The sequence below is a fragment of the Neopsephotus bourkii genome, unplaced genomic scaffold, assembly GCF_033783945.1.
Source record: "Neopsephotus bourkii isolate Nb327-2 ecotype Australia unplaced genomic scaffold, CSIRO-AGI_Nbou_v1 NB_1686, whole genome shotgun sequence".
Classification (NCBI taxonomy): Eukaryota; Metazoa; Chordata; class Aves; order Psittaciformes; family Psittacidae; genus Neopsephotus; species Neopsephotus bourkii.
In genome coordinates, this window is record NW_026902160.1 from 169006 (window position 1) to 183307 (window position 14302).

Consider the following 14302-nt stretch of genomic DNA (forward strand, 5'->3'; position numbering starts at 1 on the left):
AGTCATTCATTGCTCAGTTCTTCCCAAAGGAAAGAAGGAAGAAACAACCATGGGCTAGAGGAAGCTGGGAGCTAAGGCCAGACTCATTCTGGCCAGGACAAAAGCATATAGGGCAACAACTGGGGTATATAGGAAAAATATCACATCAATTTGCTAACCGCTTTATTCCCTACATTAAAAAGGTCAAAGATTTTTTTCCTTAAAAAATGAGAAAAACCTCATGTGGACTCACTTGTTCCCCACAGCTCAACCCCCTCAGATACTCATACACAAGGTATACTGACCCCAGTAAAGCTTGTGATAGACACTTTTTCAAATAGAAGGAAATACTGGCACTCAAAAGCAGTGATAGTAAAGAAAAACTGTAGGCAGAGATGGCTTAGGAATACGGGAATCATCTCTTCCATGCTCCACGAGAAGAAAATTGATTTTGCACGTTGTACACAAAAAGGCTTTGTCCTGAATGTGGGCATGCCCAGCTGATGAGTGTTTTATCTAACTTATCAGCCACCCACCTACAGCTGTTAATCAATCATCAGTCTGCTATTTACTGGTTCAGCAAACAATACTCCTTTTTATTCAGCTAACTGCTAAATGCGTGTTTCTGTCAGTGGGACAGAAGTCCCATTGTGGGATCCTGAGAAGTACTCTACAAAGTGCAAGAAGGTACAGGGTGAAGTAGTGTGCTCGTACCCTGTGGTTCCCCACCTCCAGCTGCCTGGTGAGATGGTGCAGAATGCAGTTGGGAAGGAAATGGCATCCCAACCTGCACTAATAGGATGGAGAGGAGTGGGGACCAGGCGTGAAGGGGATGCAACTGAGTGAAAAGAGCACAAGGATGGGGAAGTATTATGAAGGAAGGCATTGGGGGGTGAATGATGATGATGTCTGGTGTGGCTAACATGGAGATAGAAGGATTTCTAAAGACCAGGAGGTCATGAACAGCCCTAACCGAGCCCGCTGTTTCCCGCACTGCCCGGCTGCTCCGTCCCTGCTCCGCTGTTACTCCGAGCACAGTCTGCAGGTGGTGCAATTGCCTCGAGAAACGCCTTCAGGTCGGTTGCCCCATTTCTCAGTGTGGTTCATCGCAGACGCGGAAACTTTCACCGGTAACTGCTGTTCTGATGGCAGAACAGATAAGAGTGCTACCTCGATCTTTGTTTCATTCTAAGTGCTTCCTAACCTCTTGATAAGAGTGGTAAGTCTCCAGTTCACAGCACTGAGTAGAGACAGTGATGCAATTGCTTTCCTTTATCTCATCTATGTTTTAATTAATGATTTCAGGCCCTGCAGCTAGGCTGAATAACCAGTACAGATGTCTCATCTTGTAGATAATGAGTAAGTCAATTCAGCCACAGGGGTGCAAGTAAAATCTGCACAGAGATTCATGCAATATGTTACACAAGCAGCAGAAACAGGCAAAAATAGCTAAAGGGGGGGGAAATCATATTACACAGTGTACTTTTCAAACCTTCCAATCCCCTTTGTTTTAATGTACTACTATATGAAATAAAGTCAACAGATGCATTTACTTCATTGCTTTGGCATTCTATAGCTTCTTCTATGGAATACCAGGAACTTTTGGATCTTCTATTACGTTCCAATGCATATAGCTCCGTGGCCAAGTTTTCAGCAGCTATAGACTTGCAGTAAAATTAGATTCAAGCAGTCTAATGACTACAGCAGAACTGTCTTTGAGCAACTGAGCTGTTGTTTGGATATCTCATTTAGGCATTGCTAAACATCTTAGAGTAAAGGCTTCCTCCTTGCCACTTTGAAGTCCATGGGACTTTTGATGTTGATTTCATTAATGTTAGGATGAAGCCTTAATGCTGTCTATGTATGGCATGAGACTGACCTTTCACTGAATCACAGTGGCTATGAGTGAGTCAATCAGATATGTGGATGCATCATCTCCTGTCTCTATAAGGCAATTCAAGTAAATGTCATCCCAGGTGCAAGCCAAGGGAATTCCTGCAGTAGAAGAGCAACAAGCTCACAGAGAGCAGTTAACTATCTTTTTCATTCTTCATGCCTTTTTGTACCAATGTTTTCCTATAAGCAGTGCTTGTTGTGAAAATGCATTCCCCAGTGCTTGTAAAAAGATCAGAATCTGTAACACTGAGGAAGTGCAAGTACTTATTGACATGAAAAATGTGTGGTTTACAGATCTTGTAAAATATGGTAGCAAAATACCATGTGGAGTTCAGCAAAGTGAAACAATTCTTCCAGTCCCAAGAGTTGCCTGCTCTTCTAACGCATTTGTGGCACTGAGACATATTCCAGGGGACCCATGGATTAGCCATGTTCTCTGCATGTAATGGGATCTCCAATATGATGGGAGATGCTCGGCTGGTATCATCCATTCAGTTATTTGGGATGGTAGGTCATTCCTGAGCTGGAGGTCTTAGTGATGGGCTGGGGGCTTCATCTCCCCCTCATGTAGACATGGTGGCAGAGGCACGTTTAAAGTCTGAGGATATATCAGTTCATGGACAGATTATAGGACACTCAGTTGCTGGACTTTGTAAGCTGCTTTAACAGCAGAAGAGATGGTGGAATTGTTCTGAGTCATAGTCATTAATAAAACAGACCTATAATTTAGCTTTGATTGCTTTGGTAATGTAAATTTGCATGATTAGTCCATTAATGCTTATATGAGAAACATAGCTAATGTGCAGCAATCTTCTCCAGCATTTAGTTTAAAAGCTGGATATAGAAATAGCATAGAAAAGAGTTTCTTTCATGTGCACATGGCACCAGCTCCCTAGGATAGAACAATCTGTGCAACCCAAATCTTATCTCATCTACACTAATCACCTGACTTGACTGCAGAAAACTGCAGTTCTGTTCTTCTCTGATTCCATAGGAAATAATATGGCTTACTTTCTGGGATAAACAGATTAAAAATCTCAGCTACATCTAGAAAGTTTACTACATGTGATCTTTAGATTCTGTGTTGTTTGTCCGTAACATTCTAGCTGGAATTTGCCTTATTTGTCTATATAACTATATATCTGGTATGGTCTTACCATATGAATTACCTTTTCCAGTGTAAATGTTTAGAGGTGTATTACCAGCCTTTTGCAATCACCGCTTAATACACATTTATAATCATTTATTTTTTGGTAGCCTTCCACCCATCACTTCATGTAACTAGCTCAGTGAAACAGCTCAGGTAAGCATTTGTGTTTCCTTTTTAAGGATAAGAATAATGAAGTATTATATAGGCCAAAAATATGAGAAGTGGCTTGAGGTTTTGGGGTGAACAGCTCGGTTTGATGGTGTCCAGCATAAGCCACCCAAAGAGACCTGTTTTTCCAAAACAGGTAAGATAGATACATGCTTTCTGAAAGTCAGGCGCTTCTTAAGGGTCTCTAACTAGACATCTGAAAACAAAGTCACTGAAGCTGCTTCTGAAATCCTGACCAGCATCCTGTCTGAAGTCACATAACAAGTTAAAGGCAGGGGAAAATGAGTAACTGGCTCTTGCTTTCAGCTGACCTGTGATGCCTCCTTTGCCTACTCATTAGATTTCTCAGTGGCTTTTGTCTAGTCCACCCTTTCTGCATCTTGTAATTGCTTAGGCAGATACATCATCATGGTCCTGTTGGTCTGTCATTATCATTCCTTTTCTGTGCCGTCTTCCACCAGAAGCAGGCCAGTCAATATGCTGGCATGAGAACACTGTTGCACCAATTACCTATTTTCTTGTATTTCCACTCTTTATCCTTCTGCAGTGTTTCATGTTACACTTGCACATGGAACTGTTTAACACGGGAACCATTGTTTCAGACTGTACAGCATCTAGAATAATCACAGAATCATAGAATCAGGTCTAAGTTTATAAATTAGATACTTTGGGGTTCACTACACTAATACTATTGCTACTATGAAAGAATTACAGGATTTGCTTGTCATCTGTGTGATTTTCAATCTGAAGTCAACTCTGTGCATTGTGAAAGAGTTTAAGAACTTTATTCCTTATGCTAGAACATATTAGGGTGGGATTGCTGCTGAAAGTTGTTTCCAGTTTTCTGGGTCAGACCTATCAAATCTGTGTGTTAGGTAGGAATAAAGCAACTCTACTTACACCAGAGGGCAAAATTTAACCAATTTTCCCAATGTAAAGTTTCTATTGCTTTTTTGGCTGAGAATGCTCTCACATGGCAGAATTGCAAGAGCACTTTGTGTGTGAGGCTACAGAGCCTCTGTGAGAGGCTCTGTGAGATTTATAGTAAATCTCTGTGAGATTTATAGTAGACTGGAAGGATGATAAAGCTATGTCTACAATGTGTTTCGTCACAGTAACTAAACATATAAAATTGCTCACCGATACATTTAATATTCATGGAATTACCAGTTTCTTTTGCTTTTTAATAAACAGAAAGTAAAGATTCCTAATACACTCCCAACTCCGTGGAAAGCCATCCCTCCCTGTGTTTTTCATAACTACTGTCCATGCTCAATGTTGTGCTTTGCAGACCCCATCCTTCCTTAAAACCTGGTTTAGTATACAACACATACTGTAGCTTTGTTGTTTTATAATGAAAGTCCTGAGTGAGAAAATCATAGTCATAAACCCCTCAGGAATGCAGTTTTATTACACAGTTTTCTCAGTTTTAGCAGAATTGTATAGTACACATTAATAAGTCCTTATAACAACCACTTTCAAGAGCAGGGACAATGAATATATTATTGTCCTCACAATGAAGTGGAGAAGTTAAATGTTATTTAAACCAGTAGTAGTAGCTTCTAGTGTTCTCATAGGTATTACTGATGAAGCTTGTTGATGTGACTGACTGAAGCACATGTTTGATCTTTTTGCAAAGAGAATGACTTAGGAAAGGATTGTGACCAAGAGTGCTCATGATTTCCTGGGTGTTTATTGGCCTGGACCAGCGCGTTAAATGAGGCACACCAAGCTGCAAGTGCTGGGCACTGAAGCGTCTCATCTGCGTATGTGCTGATGTCATTACCATGTAAAAAATGTGCAATAGCTTCTGTTATTTCCATTGAGTCCTCATTCAGGTCCAAATTCAGCACAGAAAAATGAGCCTGGCATATTTTAAGCATGCAGATAGTCTCAATGCTTTATTTTTACTTTTGATTTTTTTGTCTGGTTGAACTTGTCTGCCTGGTTGCTAACTTTGACATCCAGATTTTTATGTTCTTTACACGTTTCCTGGAACAGTTTTATGTCTTCTTTTTTAAACATCAGAATACCTGCACAAAAGCATGTAGGTGGGGGTTTTTAATTCTTACGTGCTATTTTTCCCTGTTAGATGAGTGTGTACTTTGTCAGTATTTCTTCCAATATTCCTATTGCAAACACATTTTTTAATATATCCGGATCAGTATTGATGTGTGTCTTTCCAGGAAATCTTGTTCTTCTGTCTTCACATCTGAATTAATCTGGATTTGCCAATTAGGTGAGTTATGTTTATAACGCTCTTGTGAATTCAGGTGGTGGTGTTATCTTTGACCAGCAGCAAGGCTTTCTCATCTGGAGACATTAAGTGTCAGATGACCATCATTTTGGTTTAATGATTTAGAACATTTGAACGTATATTTTTACCATGAGCCCAGTGTTTTGCATGTTCAAATTCTCCCTCTTCTTTAATCAGGGTGTTTTTATTTCTCCTTTCTGGAATAATTTTCCTATTCATTAGACGTTTTACAATTTTTTCAGCATCTAAGGTAGGAACCCTACTGTTTATACCATCATTAACCACTCAGCCCTGGTACTTTTCTTCTTATACAGAGCAGGAATATTCATACAATGCATTCAGTAACACAAGCAAAACCACTGTGTTGTCATACAATTAAAGGCTGAATTTTAATGCACTTGCGTGCACACACTTAATAAATTTAATTAATTAGGTTTAATTTATGCTTCCCAGCTTTGAGGCCTGGACTACACGTCACCTTTGTATTTCTATAAGTAATTTTAAAAATAATACTGTTGTTATTAAAAACCCCAGAAGTATCCTATTACTTAGATTTTATTCCTAGGTTGCCTTACTGTGAAGTTTATTAATGTAGGCGTGTATACCAAATACCACAGAAGAAGCCTTTAATGTTCATGGCAAGAAACGCAGACTTATGGCTTCTGGGCTTGTTGCCTGATTTTGGAAGAGGAGATACTCTAGAGGTTGCAGATGCCTCAGCCTATTGGAATATGGTAACCTTTTCCAGCCCCAAATCTGAAATCTCTGTTGTGGCCCATTGTTGACGCCAGTCAGATTTCTGCTGGAGACATCCATAAACTGAACTCCTTGGTCTTTGCTGTCTTAAGTTTAGCAAGGGCTACTTCTCAGTCCAGTACTGATCTTTCCCCATCAGCCCCTGCTGGCTTAAACTTCTTCCCAACAAAAATCTTAGAATTAATCTGAACATCCAAACTTCTGCAAGATGAAGATCTACAGTTAGATAGGGATGTCATATTGGCACAAGCCCAACATTACCTCAGTAAAGTCTTCCACTATTCACTCTTAACCCTACATTGTAGCCCATGTCAACCTGAACCTTAAACCCTTGTCTTATCCTACCTGTAATTCTTGCCAACCCAACTCTTGATTAGGTGTTATGTGGCTGAACTCATAGTCTTAAGCTAAGAAGCATTCATTATACAGAGAAAGCACAATTATCACTGTTTTTATTTGCTCACATGCAACAGTTACATTCAGTAATAGTGCTTCAAGGCCAAGCTAGATAAATTAATGTTTTATATTCGCATATTGTTTTCCCGAGGAGCTGAGCTCTCCCTTGAATGCTGGGGGACATGAGGAAATGCAGCTAGCAAGTCTGGGGAGAAGTAACTGTACCAGGTTTAGCGATTACCCAGAATATAGATAGCAGGAGGTTCCCATTATGGCCTGTGTGTAATGACAGGAGCTGGAAGCTGGTGAAATTCCAGCTGAGAGAAACCTCATATACCTCAAAAGAACAGCTTTATACCTGAAGAGAATGGCTTTAGAAACAGAGTGGGTCCTATTAGTAAAGTTGCATCATTTTTCCCACTGAAACATGTCAGTTTTATTCCTTCTGGTAATCCATATCCTTCATCAACAAGGGTCATGGATAAAGATTTTAAACAGGCATTAGAAAACCAGTTCTCATTCTTCCTAATGGAATTGACATTCACATAAGGTCACATTTCTTGTGGTCCAAAGAATGACATGTTGGATGTTAGAGAAAACAGGAACAGGTTAAAAAAAAATGCAAACTCTTTGTCCTCCAACAAAATGAAGAACAGTGACAAGGACTGGTTTTATTTTTTTAAGAAAAAAAGAAAAAAGAAGTAGAAAAGATACTCTCAGTATGCTAGTGAAACATTGCATTCCCACAAGCAATCAGTCCTTGATATCTTGCTGTGACCTTCCCCTGAACTGTATTTCACATATAACCAAAGATACTGGCACAATACTACAACTTTTCTTCTCCTATCAGTGAGTGGTCAGGCTAGAAGCAATGAGCTGTTCCTGAAGTATCTCCTTACCTGATCTCCAGTGGGTCAGGAGAGATATCCTGAGATTCTCCTTTCACAGGTGCTTAGCTAATGCCTCTTGCCAGTAGGAGATACTTCCCCTGTGTATACAAGACACAGCAGAACACCCTTACATTTCAGGTATGCTGGGAGATCATAAAGGAGAGTAGGCAAGGTCTTGTTGGTGCCTCCAGGCTCAGTATTGCACTAAGCCCTGCTCTGATGAGGATCTTTAGCCTTCTCTTCTGTGGCAGCTTAGGAAAAAGAAACAATATATAAAATGCCAAAAATAGATAGTTTAGATTAAACAGGGTTCTGAGTGCTGGTAAGAACTGTGGAAGAACCCAACTTATTGAGATGAATGGGCTACACAATGGCCAAAAAGCTTTTCAGGTTATCATGGGGAAGGGAATAATTTAAACTATTCATTTATCCTATTAGTTCCTGCAGTCACTGTTATCATACATTAACTCCAGATGTAACCCTAGGTTGACTATGGAAAATGTTATCCAAGTGTGGAGCACCAGCCAGAAAAATTACCTAAATCCTTGGATGCATAAAAACCTGCAAAATACAGTGCCATAATCAAGGCAATGGCTTAAACTGGCATGTTCATTGTAGTTCTGCTTATTTCTAAAGCATTTAAGTTATAAAGCTGGCAGTGGAAATGATTAGTCATGGGGGTGGGTGCATGGGCATATAGTGCAGAGCAGGTGACGTCCCAGATTATCACCGTGATGTGTTCATGTGCTCGTATCTGCCTCAAGACTTCACTAACACCAATAGTGCAGAAGAGGCCAGGGCTCAGAATTTCACAATGCTGAAAACAAATGCCATGATATGAGATAGGACAGGGTTTTTTTCAGGGGTATACAAATACTTCAGGACATGAAATAAATATCTAGCAATGGAAATCTCACAAGGAAGTCATTTTTTAACTTTCCATCTGATAGTTTGCTGTGCCTTTCTCTGAAGTATTTAATGCCAAGTGCTGCTGCAGAGCTTGGTGGAAAATTCATATGATCTAGTCAGGACGTTCCCATATTGCTATATGTATAGGTCCTTTCACTGAGATACTATTACCGAAATGAATAAACTGTTCACTTGCATACCTATTTCCAGGACAGGATCTAACTGCTGTAAAGTACCGACACGTTATTTGCAGTGTGAAACAAGCAATCAGCTAACATGCTTGACTGAACTTCCTCATGTTAACACTACTAACCAAGAGCTGGACTTCTGCTTTATATGTCTCACAAGTCTTCACACAAGCTTGTCTTGGAGGATGAGAGGTGTGGGTGGGGTGAGCGATACAAGGAAGGGACATAGATGGTTTTGTGTACAAAACATTCTCCCCACGCAAACGGTGCTCTGGGGGTGGCTGCTATTTTTAGTGTCAAACTTAAAAGCCACAGTCCAAAAATAAGAAAGTGTCACTACAAATAATAGAAGTGAAGCCATGCAGTCAAATCTGGGCTCTTGCTTTTTTCTTCTTTTATTTTTAAGGGTGCATGTGTGGGGGCTGTGAAGATGCCTTGAGCGAGTCACTTTTGAGAATGAAGACCAATGTGGGAATCAACTGAAGAGTGATTGAGGTGTTGATCATTTCCTTTTTCATAATAACAGTTGAATGGAACTTATTAGTAAAGCTCACATACTGTACACCTACATTTCATATTTTTAGAGACATTAACCCAAGATGCCATAGGAGGATCTAGTGCTTCTTTTGACTTAATTACTTGTTTAAAAAATCTAGTTTGGCATGGCATGTATTATTGTGCAGCAAGGAGGACTGTTTATGATCAAAAATTAGTACACAGTAAATCAAGGAGTTAAGTTAAAATCGTCTCTTTATCCTGAGTTCATTCCCCATGAGAAATTCTGCCCCTACATGGAGTGAAGTAGCCAGTCCTCTCTAAACTCATCCTTCCCTATTCCACTAATATTTCCATGTGTTTAAGTCTCTCCAAAAGTACTAGATATCTCACTTGAATGTGAAGATGTGAGATGAATCTGTTTGGCTCATGCTGTATAACCTTAGGGGCTTAGGCTACAATCGATTTAGGTGCTCAGGCACCTTTAAAGCTATTGGGGCTTCGGAGGGAAATTTCACTAAATGGAACCTGTGATGTTAACAGTGAACTGAACCAAACCCAACCCTGACCTGCAAAGCAGCTTCTATAACTTCTTAATCTTCTAATTGACAGTGAACCATTAATTTCATGTTTCTTTTGATTCCTACCAGGAAAAGAAAGACCTCTTAGGGTGACAGCTGAGCCTGCAGTGCCCCTCATCCTTGATTTCCCATGATCAGTCCCATTGCATATCCCTGCATATGGCTGTGGGATTATGTTTGTGTGGTCTTCCACCTACATCTCTGTGTGTGCTTTATATTGCTATGTTGTTGGCATGCAGGTAAGCATCTTTGTGAATGGAAATAGCAGAGAACCACAGCTTCTCTCCTTCAGCTTCAAGGAGAAGGTGAAGAGAAGTGGAAATGCTGTACTAAAGCAATCACAGAATGGTTTCAGTTGGAAGGGACCTCTAAAGATCATCTAGCCCAACCCAAATGTCTGGTGTCTGAACTGAAAGTATGCTACTGAGACATCACAGGACCTCTCATTTTAAAGTCTTACATGTTTTTTTCCGGGAAGCCGTTCAAGGCCACCAAATAATTATGGATTGTTAGTGGCCTCAACTGGAACTGAAACAGAAGTTTAAAAGGTGCTGATCTGAGTCTCTGGTTATAAATATTCTTGTCTAGAGAAAAATAAGTCAGGAGGAAAGAGGGTTAAAACAAACTTGAATTAATAAGGGAAGAATATAATTTATATTCTGCTGACTCTCAAGAACTGTTCTGATGTTTGTTTTGTTTGGCCCTTCTACCTACATCATGATATGAAACCCTACAGCTTGAGTTTCAGTGATTTCCCTTTGAAACAAGATAGTATTTCAATTCTCCAAAGACTGAACTACCACAGCTGTGATGGTGGAAGTGTGGAATAACTCCACTGACCTCAGTCTCAGCTGCTCTAATCAATTTTATGAGGTATGTCTTCAGCTAAGCTCTCCTGTCACTCCTGTGTGTGAGGCAGTTTATGTGGGATGGTTGGTTTTTTTTCCACTTTTGCAAATCTTTTCTAATGATAGCAGTGCCTTCTGGACATCAAAGCCTCTGCCAATGGAGTCCATACGGAAACACTGCCCAGCCTATGTTCTTGAAGCGTAACCTGAAGGGATCATTTGTTAAGAGATGAGGATAATTCAGTCTCTAAAGCCACTCAAGCCCTGGCCCTAAGCAGCGAGAACAAAGATCAGTTTGTCTCCAGGCTCCTTCACCTTTTTCTCTTTGCCAGCTCTGTTGAAAGCATTTTCCAATGTCTCATTCTTTTAGATAGTTTGACAATAGACTGAGTAAATTTCCCTATCTCATGGTCATAATTCTGATCATTTCGGGAAGGGTTGCTGTTCATTCAGTCTGGTTTCTTTGGACACCCACCCCATGTAGTCAATATGTGGCTCTTACATCCTGTAAATGATGCGACATTTCATACCTGGTCACCAGCTGGGTTAGTCATGCCTGGTCACCACCATTTAGTTCTGAATTGTTCTCTCCCACCACTTTTTTCTCATACTTTTGCTCACATTTTCTGTCTTTTGATTTCCAAGTTGTCTTGGTTGATAAGTTGCAGCTCCTACAGGCTTTGAGCCGGCTGTGTCAGCTCAAAGGTCTGAAGGTGGTCTCAGCATGCTGCTGGTGTCACCAGATAGCATACACAGGTCAGGGCAGCAGCTCTGTGCTACAGGATCTCATTTCACTGACAGCTACAGTGGATGTGAAAGGTAGTAGTGATAGAAATATTTCTTGGTTTCTGTCAAGGCAGATGCTTCCATGCAGGGGACATGCACTTTCATTGGTATAGCAGCTATGTTATCTCCGGTCTTATTAGAATACACAGATTTACAACTGCTTATCTCAGATGTGAAGGAATGTCCTGGCATCAAAGCATCTTATTTTGTGTCATTTTCAACAGACAGAAAGCTTTCAGAAGCCCCAAGGGCTCAACCATTGCTTCTTGATAAAAATATCACATTGTGCTTTGTCTGTGATGTTATCTTCTGGGTGAAATCTGAGATCCTTGCACGCAGAGGGTTCTTGCAGCATCCCTCTAAGATTTTGGGGGTTGGTTTCCTCCAAACATTATTGTTGCAGAGCAGCAAATTATCATTTTGTCTGGTGTCAGTAAAAAAAGCCAGTAATTATCGTGTATTTTAATTCCATTTAGGTATTTATAGCATTTCTTAATACATTTATTTCTTAATACGTAAGTATAAAATCTAAGTTTCGATGGATGAAGCTGATTCATAAACCTTAGGCAAGTATAGGTACAGAATTACTTACGGAAGTAGTGGTGCATAGTGCTGTGCAAGGGACAAGAAAGGGAAGCCTTTAATAGTTCTGTTGAAAAAGGTGGGTTTAGCCCCACTCCCCTCCCTCTATGTCCTGCCACCAGATGGGGAAACCTGACTTCACACTGTCATGACTGCTGGCAGGAAACGGCACCTTTCTGCCAAAGTTATGCTCGCACCTCCATGGCAATGCTATTGATGGCCCTGGAGAAGGCTTGTCAAAATACCTTTCTAAATGGATTAGAAGTGAACAAGTTTTGCAGAGATAAACTGCATGCATTAAAGAGTCTCTGCAAGAGACCAGTTGTAACCGATACCATGCTTTGTGGTTCTCTCTGAGGAATGTATCCTCCAACATGAAATGTAAAGGACAGCAGAGTTCCTAACCATGGGGATCAAGGAATCTGCACAAACAATTGAGTGGATACAGAAAGTTATTTTTATCATGGATTAAACATATTTTTTTTCTGTTTCTTCACAAATATTTTATAACTTCTTTTTATTTTGTCATGTGGCTTGAATGTTGTAACTATATATTTTTACTTCCCATTTATTTATATCTCTCTGGAGACAAGGGTGGTTTCAAAGTAGCTGCCTAATCTTAATTTTAATTTGAAAGATGTAGAGATCCTTAACACTGGAACACCCCAAGCAAGTTTTTAGCTTCTCTTATGCTAGTCTGAAATACCCAGAGGGTAAGAGAACTGCACAGGCCAGTTTGAAATGATGGGATGATACAAACCTCTATTACATTGATGCTCATGAGAGGACATGCTGGGAACTGGAACTGAACAGTTGGACTGCAGTTTCTGCCCATGAGATTCTCCATGCACTTCATCATATGACACTGCATGTGAAATATATTATCCTCCTGCAGCAGGAACCCAAGCCTTCATGCTGTATTTCCTCCAGTAAAAGGTTTTATCTTTATAGTCACTCTATACCTTATAGAGACTTGATGTGCAGCAGTATATGTAGGCCTTTGTGGTGCAACAGATTTGCAAGCAGTGCTATCAGAGCTCATTCTCAGACAGCAAGCCGAGTAACAAAGCCATATGAAGAGTTGTAAAGCTCTCTGCCAGCTGATTTAGCCTGTGTATTAGCTGGACTAATTAGCCCAGATGGAAAGGAAGACTAATGCAGTCCCTCCGCTGCATTCTGAGCCAGTTTGTTCAGAGCCAGCTCTGATATTTCTACACAGTAGTGCATTGTCTGTGCATTGTCTGTGTAAATATGCTCTCTGTGCCACAAATCAAATCACTTCATAGCATCCTTACTGCTCGCATGTGCCATTCCTAACTCATACCTTTATATGTCCTGGGCACCCCTTGTATAGGATCTGCAAGTGAAGAAGACACAATTTTCCCCATGTTATTTACTAGTAGAGTTTGTATTTCCTACCCTAGATGGAGCTTACGTGTATTTTTCAATGACTTTTAATATGAAAATTCCTTGATGCTGCTGTGAGATGGCTTCTATTTTGCAATACCAGCACAAAAGAGTATTTCATGCATTATTTCTAATGTAGCTGTCAGTGTTGGCAAACATATTCCAGTGAAAAGATTAAACAGTCACTACAGCAGCAGTGTACAAAGCAGGCTAAAAAGTAGGCTAAAAGAAAGACATTTCTAAGTGGGTTATCTTCATATGGATATAAAACACGGAAAAAAATGAAATACTGTTCATCAAAGCTATGATCAATTATGTAAGGGCTGAACAAGGGCTACTTATGAATAATTCTCTTTTGAATTCTAACCATCTTTTAAAAACATAAAATACTATTTAGAAACAGATTATGGAGCACTGGAGTGTAAACGTGTAGGGAGGTCTGGGGAAAAAATCAAGTATACTCAGTTGTGGTGTGATATATATGAAAAACCACAATAAATGTTGGTGAATGTGGAGTGTAAAGGAGCAGAGGTGGAGAAAATTAATCTGTACCACAGTGCTCAAAGAAGAAGGACCAAACGTCCTTATGCCATCTGGGTGGAAGGAGGGAGGCCTTTTGTTTATTTGCCAGCGGTGCAGTCCCCTCACCAGAAGTCAGGATGCTGTATGACTGAGCTGACTAGCAGACTGCTCACCAGATAGAAGCATCAGAGTCAGACACGATGGTGAGAAAGACATGCTGGTGCCAAAGCCTCGTTTCCATGACACCTGATCCAGTTTAGAGAAATCTCTAAGAATTTGTAGCAAATTGCCTAAGAGTTGATAGCAAATTTAGATTTAGAAGGAAATTCTTAGGGAAATGTCTCAAGGCCTCAGGTGCCGCACAAAGCGTAACAAGTATTGGAGGGCGGGTAAGAAAATGTGTTCTAGGGAAGTTGCTCTGAATTTTCAATCATAGCTGCAATTCTGTGCAGATGTTGGTGTAAATGTCAGCGCTATGCAAGGTGAGTGAGC